The sequence below is a fragment of the Taudactylus pleione genome, unplaced genomic scaffold (genome assembly GCF_031769625.1).
Source record: "Taudactylus pleione unplaced genomic scaffold, aTauple2 ptg001127l, whole genome shotgun sequence".
Classification (NCBI taxonomy): domain Eukaryota; kingdom Metazoa; phylum Chordata; class Amphibia; order Anura; family Myobatrachidae; genus Taudactylus; species Taudactylus pleione.
In genome coordinates, this window is record NW_028285528.1 from 2,500,266 (window position 1) to 2,516,734 (window position 16,469).

The following is a 16,469-nucleotide window of genomic DNA, read 5'->3' on the forward strand; positions in this document are numbered from 1 at the left end:
CACTTGGATTGGTTGTATGATTCAGATGCATTTGAAGGTAAAAAGTTGTATAAAAGATGCTTGCTCTACCGAGTCACTCCATGCTATAAACGAATTCACACATACCACCATGTGATTTATTTTTAATATATTAATGAAGATTCAAAAGAAGAAGAAAAAAAAACTCCCCTTCCATGATTCGAACCACAGACCTCAAGGTTCAAAGTACAGACCTTATCCACTAGCCTACACAGTCTACCCATGTTGTATGCTGCCCCTGTTTTGTATGTGATGTGAAGTATCCAAATTAAAGCAGGCAATGTGTACAATGTCAATAGAGGGCTCAGCATGCAGCAGCTTTGAATTGAAGCAAATGATGGTGGGCTAGTGGTGAGCCATTCAATGAATTCAATGGAAATGAACAGTAATTGTGTGATGGTGGGGGGAGGTGGTGAAAGAACTTGGGGGGCTTTACACAGAGAGGAAGGGAAAAGGGAAGTGCAAAGTAGTGTATTTTAAAAGTATTGAACCTAAAATGATCTCAATCTATAAAAAACTTGCCCCCTGTTATGTGTACAATACAATGTTTACTGTTTAGCAGAAATGCCAAGTGATGTGATGTCGAGAGAAATGTTTTGAGTCTAAGGTCACAGGAGTGCTTTGTTACTTGGTAGCGCCGAACGTTTTTAATGCATCATTTTACTCTAAAATGCATCTTATTAGCACAAGCAGCTTCTGCTGATTAAAATGATATGCAGCATGCCTATGTTCTATGAGCCAGTACCGGTGTATCTGCAAGAAAATCACTAAGTTAAAGTGTTGTAGTCGCTATTAGTGTAAAGTAATGTTTTGCATGCAGATACACCTGAGCTGGCTCACAGATTATAGCATACTGCATATCATTTTAATCAGCAAAAGCTGCTTGTGCTATCAGTTTGAATTGCTGTATGATTCAGATGCATTTGATCGTAAAAAGTTGTATGAAAGATGCTCGCTCTACCGAGTCACGCCATGCTATAAACTAATTCAAACACACCACCATGTGATTTATTTTTAATATATTAATGAAAATTCAAAAGAAGAAGAAATAAAAATCTCCCCTTCCTTGATTCGAACCACAGACCTCAAGGTGTAAAGTACAGACCTTATCCACTAGCCTACACTGTCTACCCATGTTGAATGCTGCCCCTGATTTGTATGTGATGTAAAGTATGCAAATTAAAGCAGGCAATGTGTACAATGTCAATAGAGGGCTCAGCATATAGCTGCATTGAATAGAAGCGAATGATGGTGGGCTACTGGTGAGCCATACAATGAATTCAATGGAAATGAATAGTAATTGTGTGATGGTGGGGGGAGGTGGTGAAAGAACTTGGGGGCTATACACAGAGAGGAAGGGAAATGGGAAGTGCAAAGTAGTGTATTTTAAAAGTAATGATCTTAAAATGATCTCAATCTATAAAAAACTTGCCCCCTGTTATGTGTACAATACAATGTTTACTGTTTAGCAGAAATGCCAAGTGATGTGATGTTGAGAGAAATGTTTTGAGTCTAAGGTCACAGGAGTGCTTTGTTACTTGGTAGCGCCGAACGTTTTTAATGCATCATTTTACCCTAAAATGCATCTTATTAGCACAAGCAGCTTCTGCTGATTAAAATGATATGCATCACGCCTATTTCTATGAGCCAGTACCGGTGTATCTGCAAGAAAATCACTAAGTTAAAGTGTTGTAGTCGCTATTAGTGTAAAGTAACGTTTTGCATGCAGATACACCTGAGCTGGCTCACAGATTATAGCATACTGCATATAATTTTAATCAGGAAATGCTGCTTGTGCTATCAGTTTGATTCGCTGTATGATTCAGATGCATTTGAATGTAAAAAGTTGTATAAAAGATGCTCGCTCTACCGAGTCACGCCATGCCATAAACGAATTCACACACACCACCATGTGATTTATTTTTAATATATTAATGAAGATTCAAAAGAAGAAGAAAAAAAAACTCCCCTTCCATGATTCGAACCACAGACCTCAAGGTTCAAAGTACAGACCTTATCCACTAGCCTACACAGTCTACCCATGTTGTATGCTGCCCCTGTTTTGTATGTGATGTGAAGTATGCAAATTAAAGCAGGCAATGTGTACAATGTCAATAGAGGGCTCAGCATGCAGCAGCTTTGAATTGAAGCAAATGATGGTGGGCTAGTGGTGAGCCATTCAATGAATTCAATGGAAATGAACAGTAATTGTGTGATGGTGGGGGGAGGTGGTGAAAGAACTTGGGGGGCTTTACACAGAGAGGAAGGGAAAAGGGAAGTGCAAAGTAGTGTATTTTAAAAGTATTGAACCTAAAATGATCTCAATCTATAAAAAACTTGCCCCCTGTTATGTGTACAATACAATGTTTACTGTTTAGCAGAAATGCCAAGTGATGTGATGTCGAGAGAAATGTTTTGAGTCTAAGGTCACAGGAGTGCTTTGTTACTTGGTAGCGCCGAACGTTTTTAATGCATCATTTTACTCTAAAATGCATCTTATTAGCACAAGCAGATTCTGCTGATTAAAATGATATGCAGCATGCCTATGTTCTATGAGCCAGTACCGGTGTATCTGCAAGAAAATCACTAAGTTAAAGTGTTGTAGTCGCTATTAGTGTAAAGTAACGTTTTGCATGCAGATACACCCGAGCTGGCTCACAGATTATAGCATACTGCATATCATTTTAATCAGCAAAAGCTGCTTGTGCTATCAGTTTGAATTGCTGTATGATTCAGATGCATTTGATCGTAAAAAGTTGTATGAAAGATGCTCGCTCTACCGAGTCACGCCATGCTATAAACTAATTCAAACACACATACCACCATGTGATTTATTTTTAATATATTAATGAAAATTCAAAAGAAGAAGAAATAAAAATCTCCCCTTCCTTGATTCGAACCACAGACCTCAAGGTGTAAAGTACAGACCTTATCCACTAGCCTACACAGTCTACCCATGTTGAATGCTGCCCCTGATTTGTATGTGATGTAAAGTATGCAAATTAAAGCAGGCAATGTGTACAATGTCAATAGAGGGCTCAGCATATAGCTGCATTGAATAGAAGCGAATGATGGTGGGCTACTGGTGAGCCATACAATGAATTCAATGGAAATGAATAGTAATTGTGTGATGGTGGGGGGAGGTGGTGAAAGAACTTGGGGGCTATACACAGAGAGGAAGGGAAATGGGAAGTGCAAAGTAGTGTATTTTAAAAGTAATGATCTTAAAATGATCTCAATCTATAAAAAACTTGCCCCCTGTTATGTGTACAATACAATGTTTACTGTTTAGCAGAAATACCAAGTGATGTGATGTTGAGAGAAATGTTTTGAGTCTAAGGTCACAGGAGTGCTTTGTTACTTGGTAGCGCCGAACGTTTTTAATGCATCATTTTACCCTAAAATGCATCTTATTAGCACAAGCAGCTTCTGCTGATTAAAATGATATGCATCACGCCTATTTCTATGAGCCAGTACCGGTGTATCTGCAAGAAAATCACTAAGTTAAAGTGTTGTAGTCGCTATTAGTGTAAAGTAACGTTTTGCATGCAGATACACCTGAGCTGGCTCACAGATTATAGCATACTGCATATAATTTTAATCAGGAAATGCTGCTTGTGCTATCAGTTTGATTCGCTGTATGATTCAGATGCATTTGAATGTAAAAAGTTGTATAAAAGATGCTCGCTCTACCGAGTCACGCCATGCCATAAACGAATTCACACACACCACCATGTGATTTATTTTTAATATATTAATGAAGATTCAAAAGAAGAAGAAATAAAAATATCCTCTTCCTTGATTCGAACCACAGACCTCAAAGTGCAAGGGACAGACCTTATCCACTAGCCTACACAGTCTATTCATGTTGAATGCTGCCCCTGTTTTGTATGTGATTTAAAGTATGTAAATTAAAGCAGGCAATGTGTACAATGTCAATAGAGGGCTCAGCATGCAGCAGCATTGAATAGAAGCGAATGATGGTGGGCTAGTGGTGAGCCATACAATGAATTCAATGGAAATGAATAGTAATTGTGTGATGGTGGGGGGAGGTGGTGAAAGAACTTGGGTTGCCATACACAGAGAGGAAGGGAAAAGGGAAGTGCAAAGTAGTGTATTTTAAAAGTATTGAACCTAAAATGATCTCAATCTATAAAAAACTTGCCCCCTGTTATGTGTACAATACAATGTTTACTGTTTAGCAGAAATGCCAAGTGATGTGATGTCGAGAGAAATGTTTTGAGTCTAAGGTCACAGGAGTGCTTTGTTACTTGGTAGCGCTGAACGTTTTTAATGCATCATTTTACCCTAAAATGCATCTTATTAGCACAAGCAGCTTCTGCTGATTAAAATGATATGCAGCATGCCTATGTTCTATGAGCCAGTACCGGTGTATCTTCTAGAAAATCACTAAGTTAAAGTGTTGTAGTCGCTATTAGTGTAAAGTAACGTTTTGCATGCAGATACACCCGAGCTGGCTCACAGATTATAGCATACTGCATATCATTTTAATCAGCAAAAGCAGCTTGTGCTATCAGTTTGAATCGCTGTATGATTCAGATGCATTTGAAGGTAAAAAGTTGTATAAAAGATGCTCGCTCTACTGAGTCACGCCATGCTATAAACGAATTCAAACACACCACCATGTGATTTATTTTTAATATATTAATGAAGATTCAAAAGAAGAAGAAATAAAAATCTCCCCTTCCTTGATTCGAACCACAGCCCTCAAGGTGTAAAGTACAGACCTTATCCACTAGCCTACACAGTCTACCCATGTTGAATGCTGCCCCTGTTTTGTATGTGATGTAAAGTATGCAAATTAAAGCAGGCAATGTGTACAATGTCAATAGAGGGCTCAGCATGCAGCAGCATTGAATAGAAGCGAATGATGGTGGGCTAGTGGTTAGCCATACATTGAATTCAATGGAAATGAATAGTAATTGTGTGATGGTGGGGGGAGGTGGTGAAATAACTTGGGTTGCCATACACAGAGAGGAAGGGAAAAGGGAAGTGCAAAGTAGTGTATTTTAAAAGTATTGAACCTAAAATGATCTCAATCTATAAAAAACTTGCCCCCTGTTATGTGTACAATACAATGTTTACTGTTTAGCAGAAATGCCAAGTGATGTGATGTCGAGAGAAATGTTTTGAGTCTAAGGTCACAGGAGTGCTTTGTTACCTGGTAGCGCCGAACGTTTTTAATGCATCATTTTACCCTAAAATGCATCTTATTAGCACAAGCAGCTTCTGCTGATTAAAATGATATGCAGCATGCCTATGTTCTATGAGCCAGTACCGGTGTATCTGCAAGAAAATCACTAAGTTAAAGTGTTGTAGTCGCTATTAGTGTAAAGTAACGTTTTGCATGCAGATACACCTGAGCTGGCTCACAGATTATAGCATACTGCATATCATTTTAATCAGCAAAAGCTGCTTGTGCTATCAGTTTGATTCGATGTATGATTCAGATGCATTTGAAGGTAAAAAGTCGTATAAAAGATGCTCGCTCTACCGAGTCATGCCATGCCATAAACAAATTCACACACACCACCATGTGATTTATTTTTAATATATTAATGAAGATTAAAAAGAAGAAGAAATAAAATACTCCCCTTCCTTGATTCGAACCACAGACCTCAAAGTGCAAGGTACAGACCTTATCCACTAGCCTACACAGTCCACCCATGTTGAGTGCTGCCCCTGTTGTGTATGTGATGTGAAGTGTGCAAATTAAAGCAGGCAATGTGTACAATGTCAATAGTGGGCTCAGCATGCAGCTGCATTGAATAGAAGCGAATGATGGTGGGCTACTGGTGAGCCATACAATGAATTCAATGGAAATGAATAGTAATTGTGTGATGGTGGGGGGAGGTGGTGAAAGAACTTGGGTGGCTATACACAGAGAGGAATAGAAATGGGAAGTGCAAAGTAGTGTATTTTAAAAGTATAGATCCTAAAATGATCTGAATCTATAAAAAACTTGCCCCCTGTTATGTGTACAATACAATGTTTACTGTTTAGCAGAAATGCCAAGTGATGTGATGTCGAGAGAAATGTTTTGAGTCTAAGGTCACAGGAGTGCTTTGTTACTTGGTAGCGCCAAACGTTTTTAATGCATCATTTTACCCTAAAATGCTTCTTATTAGCACAAGCAGCTTCTGCTGATTAAAATGATATGCATCATGCCTATTTCTATGAGCCAGTACCGGTGTATCTGCAAGAAAATCACTAAGTTAAAGTGTTGTAGTCGCTATTAGTGTAAAGTAACGTTTTGCATGCAGATACACATGAGCTGGCTCACAGATTATAGCATACTGCATATCATTTTAATCAGGAAATGCTGCTTGTGCTATCAGTTTGATTCGCTGTATGATTCAGATGCATTTGAAGGTAAAAAGTTGTATAAAAGATGCTCACTCTACCGAGTCACGCCATGCTATAAACGAATTCACACACACCACCATGTGATTTATTTTTAATATATTAATGAAGATTCAAAAGAAGAAGAAATAAAAATCTCCCCTTCCTTGATTCGAACCACAGACCTCAAAGTGCAAGGGACAGACCTTATCCACTAGCCTACACAGTCTATCCGTGTTGAATGCTGCCCCTGTTTTGTGTGTGATTTAAAGTATGCAAATTAAAGCAGGCAATGTGTACAATGTCAAATAGAGGGCTCAGCATGCAGCAGCATTGAATAGAAGCGAATGATGGTGGGCCAGTGGTGAGCCATACAATGAATTCAATGGAAATGAATAGTAATTGTGTGATGGTGGGGGGAGGTGGTGAAAGAGCTTGGGTTGCCATACACAGAGAGGAAGGGAAAAGGGAAGTGCAAAGTAGTGTATTTTAAAAGTATTGAACCTAAAATGATCTGAATCTATAAAAAACTTGCCCCCTGTTATGTGTACAATACAATGTTTACTGTTTAGCAGAAATGCCAAGTGATGTGATGTCGAGAGAAATGTTTTGAGTCTAAGGTCACAGGAGTGCTTTGTTACTTGGTAGCGCCGAACGTTTTTAATGCATCATTTTACCCTAAAATGCATCTTATTAGCACAAGCAGCTTCTGCTGATTAAAATGATATGCAGCATGCCTATGTTCTATGAGCCAGTACCGGTGTTTCTTCTAGAAAATCACTAAGTTAAAGTGTTGTAGTCGCTATTAGCGTAAAGTAACGTTTTGCATGCAGATACACCCGAGCTGGCTCACAGATTATAGCATACTGCATATCATTTTAATCAGCAAAAGCTGCTTGTGCTATCAGTTTGAATCGTTGTATGATTCAGATGCATTTGAAGGTAAAAAGTTGTATAAAAGATGCTCGCTCTACCGAGTCACGTCATGCTATAAACGAATTCAAACACACCACCATGTGATTTATTTTTAATATATTAATGAAGATTCAAAAGAAGAAGAAATAAAAATCTCCCCTTCCTTGATTCGAACCACAGCCCTCAAGGTGTAAAGTACAGACCTTATCCACTAGCCTACACAGTCTACCCATGTTGAATGCTGCCCCTGTTTTGTATGTGATGTAAAGTATGCAAATTAAAGCAGGCAATGTGTACAATGTCAATAGAGGGCTCAGCATGCAGCAGCATTGAATAGAAGCGAATGATGGTGGGCTAGTGGTGAGCCATACATTGAATTCAATGGAAATGAACAGTAATTGTGTGATGGTGGGGGGAGGTGGTGAAAGAACTTGGGTTGCCATACACAGAGAGGAAGGGAAAAGGGAAGTGCAAAGTAGTGTATTTTAAAAGTATTGAACCTAAAATGATCTCAATCTATAAAAAACTTGCCCCCTGTTATGTGTACAATACAATGTTTACTGTTTAGCAGAAATTCCAAGTGATGTGATGTCGAGAGAAATGTTTTGAGTCTAAGGTCACAGGAGAACTTTGTTACCTGGTAGCGCCGAACGATTTTAATGCATCATTTTACCCTAAAATGCATCTTATTAGCACAAGCAGCTTCTGCTGATTAAAATGATATGCAGCATGCCTATGTTCTATGAGCCAGTACCGGTGTATCTGCAAGAAAATCACTAAGTTAAAGTGTTGTAGTCGCTATTAGTGTAAAGTAACGTTTTGCATGCAGATACACCCGAGCTGGCTCACAGATTATAGCATACTGCATATCATTTTAATCAGCAAAAGCTGCTTGTGCTATCAGTTTGATTGGCTGTATGATTCAGATGCATTTGAAGGTAAAAAGTTGTATAAAAGATGCTTGCTCTACCGAGTCACTCCATGCCATAAACGAATTCACACACACCACCAAGTGATTTATTTTTAATATATTAATGAAGATTCAAAAGAAGAAGAAATAAAAAACTCCCCTTACTTGATTCGAACCACAGACCTCAAAGTGCAAGGTACAGACATTATCCACTAGCCTACACAGTCTACCCATGTTGAGTGCTGCCCCTGTTGTGTATGTGATGTGAAGTGTGCAAATGAAAGCAGGCAATGTGTACAATGTCAATAGTGGGCTCAGCATGCAGCAGCATTGAATAGAAGCAAATGATGGTGGGCTAGTGGTGAGCCATACAATGATTTCAATGGAAATTAATAGTAATTGTGTGATGGTGGGGGGAGGTGGTGAAAGAACTTGGGGGGGCATACACAGAGAGGAAGGGAAAAGGGAAGTGCAAAGTAGTGTATTTTAAAAGTATTGAACCTAAAATGATCTCAATCAATAAAAAACTTGCCCCCTGTTATGTGTACAATAAAATGTTTAACTGTTTAGCAGAAATGCCAAGTGATGTGATGTCGATAGAAATGTTTTGAGTCTAAAGTCACAAGAGTGATTTGTTACTTGGTAGCGCCGAACGTTTTTAATGCATCATTTTACCCTAAAATGCATCTTATTAGCACAAGCAGCTTCTGCTGATTAAAATGATATGCAGCATGCCTATGTTCTATGAGCCAGTACCGGTGTATCTGCAAGAAAATCACTAAGTTAAAGTCTTGTAGTCGCTATTAGTGTAAAGTAACTTTTTGCATGCAGATACACCCGAGCTGGCTCACAGATTATAGCATACTGCATATCATTATTTAATCAGCAAAAGCTGCTTGTGCTATCAGTTTGATTCGCTGTATGATTCAGATGCATTTGAAGGTAAAAAGTTGTATAAAAGATGCTCGCTCTACCGAGTCACGCCATGCTATAAACGAATTCACACACACCACCATGTGATTTATTTTTAATATATTAATGAAGATTCAAAAGAAGAAGAAATAAAAATATCCCCTTCCTTGATTCGAACCACAGTTCTCAAAGTGCAAGGGACAGACCTTATCCACTAGCCTACACAGTCTATCCATGTTGAATGCTGCCCCTGTTTTGTTTGTGATTTAAAGTATGCAAATTAAAGCAGGCAATGTGTACAATGTCAATAGAGGGCTCAGCATGCAGCAGCATTGAATAGAAGCGAATGATGGTGGGCTAGTGGTGAGCCATACAATGAATTCAATGGAAATGAATAGTAATTGTGTGATGGTGGGGGGAGGTGGTGAAAGAACTTGGGTTGCCATACACAGAGAGAAAGGGAAAAGGGAAGGTCAAAGTAGTGTATTTTAAAAGTATTGAACCTAAAATGATCTCAATCTATAAAAAACTTGCCCGCTGTTATGTGAACAATACAATGTTTACTGTTTAGCAGAAATGCCAAGTGATGTGATGTCGAGAGAAATGTTTTGAGTCTAAGGTCACAGGAGTGCTTTGTTACTTGGTAGCGCCGAACGTTTTTAATGCATCATTTTACCCTAAAATGCATCTTATTAGCACAAGCAGCTTCTGCTGATTAAAATGATATGCAGCATGCCTATGTTCTATGAGCCAGTACCGGTGTATCTTCTAGAAAATCACTAAGTTAAAGTGTTGTAGTCGCTATTAGTGTAAAGTAACATTTTGCATGCAGATACACCCGAGCTGGCTCACAGATTATAGCATACTGCATATCATTTTAATCAACAAAAGCTGCTTGTGCTATCAGTTTGATTGGCTGTATGATTCAGATGCATTTGAAGGTAAAAAGTTGTATAAAAGATGCTTGCTCTACCGAGTCACTCCATGCTATAAACGAATTCACACATACCACCATGTGATTTATTTTTAATATTTTAATGAAGATTCAAAAGAAGAAGAAGAAAAAATCTCCCCTTCCTTGATTCGAACCACAGACTTCAAGGTACAGACCTTATCCACTAGCCTACACAGTCTACCCATGTTGAATGCTGCCCCTGTTTTGTATGTGATGTGAAGTATGCAAATTAAAGCAGGCAATGTGTACAATGTCAATAGAGGGCTCAGCATGCAGCAGCTTTGAATTGAAGCAAATGATGGTGGGCTAGTGGTGAGCCATTCATTGAATTCAATGGAAATGAACAGTAATTGTGTGATGGTGGGGGGAGGTGGTGAAAGAACTTGGGGGGCCATACACAGAGAGGAAGGGAAAAGGGAAGTGCAAAGTAGTGTATTTTAAAAGTATTGAACCTAAAATGATCTCAATCTATAAAAAACTTGCCCACTGTTATGTGTACAATACAATGTTTACTGTATAGCAGAAATGCCAAGTGATGTGATCTCGAGAGAAATGTTTCGAATCTAAGGTCACAGGAGTGCTTTGTTACCTGGTAGCGCCGAACAATTTTAATGCATCATTTTAACCTAAAATGCATCTTATTAGCACATGCAGCTTCTGCTGATTAAAATGATATGCAGCATGCCTATGTTCTATGAGCCAGTACCGGTGTATCTGCAAGAAAATCACTAAGTTAAAGTGTTGTAGTCGCTATTAGTGTAAAGTAATGTTTTGCATGCAGATACACCTGAGCTGGCTCACAGATTATAGCATACTGCATATCATTTTAATCAGCAAAAGCTGCTTGTGCTATCAGTTTGATTGGCTGTATGATTCAGATGCATTTGAAGGTAAAAAGTTGTATAAAAGATGCTTGCTCTACCGAGTCACTCCATGCCATAAACGAATTCACACACACCACCATGTGATTTATTTTTAATATATTAATGAAGATTCAAAAGAAGAAGAAATAAAAAACACCACTTATTTGATTTGAACGACAGACCTCAAAGTGCAAGGTACAGACATTATCCACTAGCCTACACAGTCTACCCATGTTGAGTGCTGCCCCTGTTGTGTATGTGATGTGAAGTGTGCAAATTAAAGCAGGCAATGTGTACAATGTCAATAGTGGGCTCAGCATGCAGCAGCATTGAATAGAAGCGAATGATGGTGGGATAGTGGTGAGCCATACAATGAATTCAATGGAAATGAATAGTAATTGTGTGATGGTGGGGGGAGGTGGTGAAAGAACTTGGGGGGCCATACACAGAGAGGAAGGGAAAAGGGAAGTGCAAAGTAGTGTATTTTAAAAGTATTGAAAATAAAATGATCTCAATCAATAAAAAACTTGCCCCCTGTTATGTGTACAATACAATGTTTAACAGTTTAGCAGAAATGCCAAGTGATGTGATGTCGAGAGAAATGTTTTGAGTCTAAAGTCACAAGAGTGCTTTGTTACTTGGTAGCGCCGAACGTTTTTAATGCATCATTTTACCCTAAAATGCATCTTATTAGCACAAGCAGCTTCTGCTGATTAAAATGATATGCAGCATGCCTATGTTCTATGAGCCAGTACCGGTGTATCTGCAAGAAAATCACTAAGTTAAAGTGTTATTGTCGCTATTAGTGTAAAGTAACGTTTTGCATGCAGATACACCCGAGGTGGCTCACAGATTATAGCATACTGCATATCATTTTAATCAGCAAAAGCTGCTTGTGCTATCAGTTTGATTCGCTGTATGATTCAGATGCATTTGAAGGTAAACAGTTGTATAAAAGATGCTCGCTCTACCGAGTCACGCCATGCTATAAACGAATTCACACACACCACCATGTGATTTATTTTTAATATATTAATGAAGATTCAAAAGAAGAAGAAATAAAAATATCCCCTTCCTTGATTCGAACCACAGTCCTCAAAGTGCAAGGGACAGACCTTATCCACTAGCCTACACAGTCTATCCATGTTGAATGCTGCCCCTGTTTTGTATGTGATTTAAAGTATGCAAATTAAAGCAGGCAATGTGTACAATGTCAATAGAGGGCTCAGCATGCAGCAGCATTGAATAGAAGCGAATGATGGTGGGCTAGTGGTGAGCCATACAATGAATTCAATGGAAATGAATAGTAATTGTGTGATGGTGGGGGGAGGTGGTGAAAGAACTTGGGTTGCCATACACAGAGAGGAAGGGAAAAGGGAAGTGCAAAGTAGTGTATTTTAAAAGTATTGAACCTAAAATGATCTCAATCTATAAAAAACTTGCCCGCTGTTATGTGTACAATGCAATGTTTACTGTATAGCAGAAATGCCAAGTGATGTGATCTCGAGAGAAATGTTTCGAGTCTAAGGTCACAGGAGTGCTTTGTTACCTGGTAGCGCCGAACGTTTTTAATGCATCATTTTACCCTAAAATGCATCTTATTAGCACAAGCAGCTTCTGCTGATTAAAATGATATGCAGCATGCCTATGTTCTATGAGCCAGTACCGGTGTATCTGCAAGAAAATCACTAAGTTAAAGTGTTGTAGTCGCTATTAGTGTAAAGTAACGTATTGCATGCAGATACACCCGAGCTGGCTCACAGATTATAGCATACTGCATATCATTTTAATCAGCAAAAGCTGCTTGTGCTATCAGTTTGATTGGCTGTATGATTCAGATGCATTTGAAGGTAAAAAGTTGTATAAAAGATGCTTGCTCTACCGAGTCACTCCATGTCATAAACGAATTCACACACACCACCATGTGATTTATTTTTAATATATTAATGAAGATTCAAAAGAAGAAGAAATAAAATACTCCCCTTCCTTGATTCGAACCACAGACCTCAAAGTGCAAGGTACAGACCTTATCCACTAGCCTACACAGTCTACCCATGTTGAGTGCGGCCCCTGTTGTGTATGTGATGTGAAGTGTGCAAATTAAAGCAGGCAATGTGTACAATGTCAATAGTGGGCTCAGCATACAGCTGCATTGAATAGAAGTGAATGATGGTGGGCTACTGGTGAGCCATACAATGAATTCAATGGAAATGAATAGTAATTGTGTGATGGTGGGGGGAGGTGGTGAAAGAACTTGGGTGGCTATACACAGAGAGGAAGGTAAATGGGAAGTGCAAAGTAGTGTATTTTAAAAGTTTTGATCCTAAAATGATCTCAATCTATAAAAAACTTGCCCCCTGTTATGTGTACAATACAATGTTTACTGTTTAGCAGAAATGCCAAGTGATGTGATGTCGAGAGAAATGTTTTGAGTCTAAGGTCACAGGAGTGCTTTGTTACTTGGTAGCGCCGAACGTTTTTAATGCATCATTTTACCCTAAAAAGCATCTTATTAGCACAAGCAGCTTCTGCTGATTAAAATGATATGCATCATGCCTATTTCTATTAGCCAGTACCGGTGTATCTGCAAGAAAATCACTAAGTTAAAGTGTTGTAGTCGCTATTAGTGTAAAGTAACGTTTTGCATGCAGATACACCTGAGCTGGCTCACAGATTATAGCATACTGCATATCATTTTAATCAGGAAATGCTGCTTGTGCTATCAGTTTGATTCGCTGTATGATTCAGATGCATTTGAAGGTAAAAAGTTGTATAAAAGATGCTCGCTCTACCGAGTCACGCCATGCCATAAACGAATTCACACACACCACCATGTGATTTATTTTTAATATATTAATGAAGATTCAAAAGAAGAAGAAATAATAAACTCCCCTTACTTGATTCGAACCACAGACCTCAAGGTGTAAGGTACAGACCTTATCCTCTAGCCTACACAGTCTACCCATGTTGAATGGTGCCCCTGTTTTGTATGTGATGTAAAGAATGCACATTAAAGCAGGCAATGTGTACAATGTCAATAGAGGGCTCAGCATGCAACAGCATTGAATAGAAGCGAATGATGGTGGGCTAGTGGTGAGCCATACAATGAATTCAATGGAAATGAATAGTAATTGTGTGATGGTGGGGGGAGGTGGTGAAATAACTTGGGTTGCCATACACAGAGAGGAAGGGAAAAGGGAAGTGCAAAGTAGTGTATTTTAAAAGTATTGAACCTAAAATGATCTCAATCTATAAAAAACTTGCCCCCTGTTATGTGTACAATACAATGTTTACTGTTTAGCAGAAATGCCAAGTGATGTGATGTCGAGAGAAATGTTTTGAGTCTAAGGTCACAGGAGTGCTTTGTTACTTGGTAGCGCCGAACGTTTTTAATGCATCATTTTACCCTAAAATGCATCTTATTAGCACAAGCAGCTTCTGCTGATTAAAATGATAGCGGCATGCCTATGTTCTATGAGCCAGTGCCAGTGTATCTGCAAGAAAATCACTAAGTTAAAGTGTTATTGTCGCTATTAGTGTAAAGTAACATTTTGCATGCAGATACACCCGTGCTGGCTCACAGATTATAGCTTACTACAAATAATTTTAATCAGCAAAAGCTGCTTGTGCTATCACTTGGATTGGCTGTATGATTCAGATGCATTTGAAGGTAAAAAGCTGTATAAAAGATGCTTGCTCTACCGAGTCACTCCATACTATAAACGAATTCACACATACCACCATGTGATTTATTTTTAATATATTAATGAAGATTCAAAAGAAGAAGAAAAAAAAAACTCCCCTTCCTTGATTCGAACCACAGACCTCAAGGTTCAAGGTACAGACTTTATCCACTAGCCTACACAGTCTACCCATGTTAAATGCTGCCCCTGTTTTGTATGTGATGTGAAGTATGCAAATTAAAGCAGGCAATGTGTACAATGTCAATAGAGGGCTCAGCATGCAGCAGCTTTGAATTGAAGCAAATGATGGTGGGCTAGTGGTGAGCCATTCAATGAATTCAATGGAAATGAACAGTAATTGTGTGATGGTGGGGGGAGGTGGTGAAAGAACTTGGGGGGCCATACACAGAGAGGAAGGGAAAAGGGAAGTGCAAAGTAGTGTATTTTAAAAGTATTGAACCTAAAATGATCTCAATCTATAAAAAACTTGCCCCCTGTTATGTGTACAATACAATGTTTACTGTTTCGCAGAAATGCCAAGTGATGTGATGTAGAGAGAAATGTTTTGAGTCTAAGGTCACAGGAGTGCTTTGTTACTTGGTAGCGCCGAACGTTTTTAATGCATCATTTTACCCTAAAATGCATCTTATTAGCACAAGCAGCTTCTGCTGATTAAAATGATATGCAGCATGCCTATGTTCTATGAGCCAGTACCGGTGTATCTGCAAGAAAATCACTAAGTTAAAGTGTTGTGGTCGCTATTAGTGTAAAGTAACGTTTTGCATGCAGATACACCCGAGCTGGCTCACAGATTATAGCATACTGCATATCATTTTTATCAGCAAAAGCTGCTTGTGCTATCAGTTTGATTCGATGTATGACTCAGATGCATTTGAAGGTAAAAAGTCATATAAAAGATGCTCACTCTACCGAGTCATGCCATGCCATAATCAAATTCACACACACCACCATGTGATTTATTTTTAATATATTAATGAAGATTCAAAAGAAGAAGAAATAAAATACTCCCCTTCCTTGATTCGAACCACAGACCTCAAAGTGCAAGGTACAGACCTTATCCACTAGCCTACACAGTCTACCCATGTTGAGTGCGGCCCCTGTTGTGTATGTGATGTGAAGTGTGCAAATGAAAGCAGGCAATGTGTACAATGTCAATAGTGGGCTCAGCATACAGCTGCATTGAATATAAGCGAATGATGGTGGGCTAGTGGTGAGCCATACAATGAATTCAATGGAAATGAATAGTAATTGTGTAATGGTGGGGGGAGGTGGTGAAAGAACTTGGGTGGCTATACACAGAGAGGAAGGTAAATGGGAAGTGCAAAGTAGTGTATTTTAAAAGTATTGATCCTAAAATGATCTCAATCTATAAAAAACTTGCCCCCTGTTATGTGTACAATACAATGTTTACTGTTTAGCAGAAATGCCAAGTGATGTGATGTCGAGAGAAATGTTTTGAGTCTAAGGTCACAGGAGTGCTTTGTTACTTGGTAGCGCCGAACGTTTTTAATGCATCATTTTACCCTAAAAAGCATCTTATTAGCACAAGCAGCTTCTGCTGATTAAAATGATATGCATCATGCCTATTACTATTAGCCAGTACCGGTGTATCTGCAAGAAAATCACTAAGTTAAAGTGTTGTAGTCGCTATTAGTGTAAAGTAATGTTTTGCATGCAGATACACCTGAGCTGGCTCACAGATTATAGCATACTGCATATCATTTTAATCAGGAAATGCTGCTTGTGCTATCAGTTTGATTCGCTGTATGATTCAGATGCATTTGAAGGTAAAAAGTTGTATAAAAGATGCTCGCTCTACCGAGTCACGC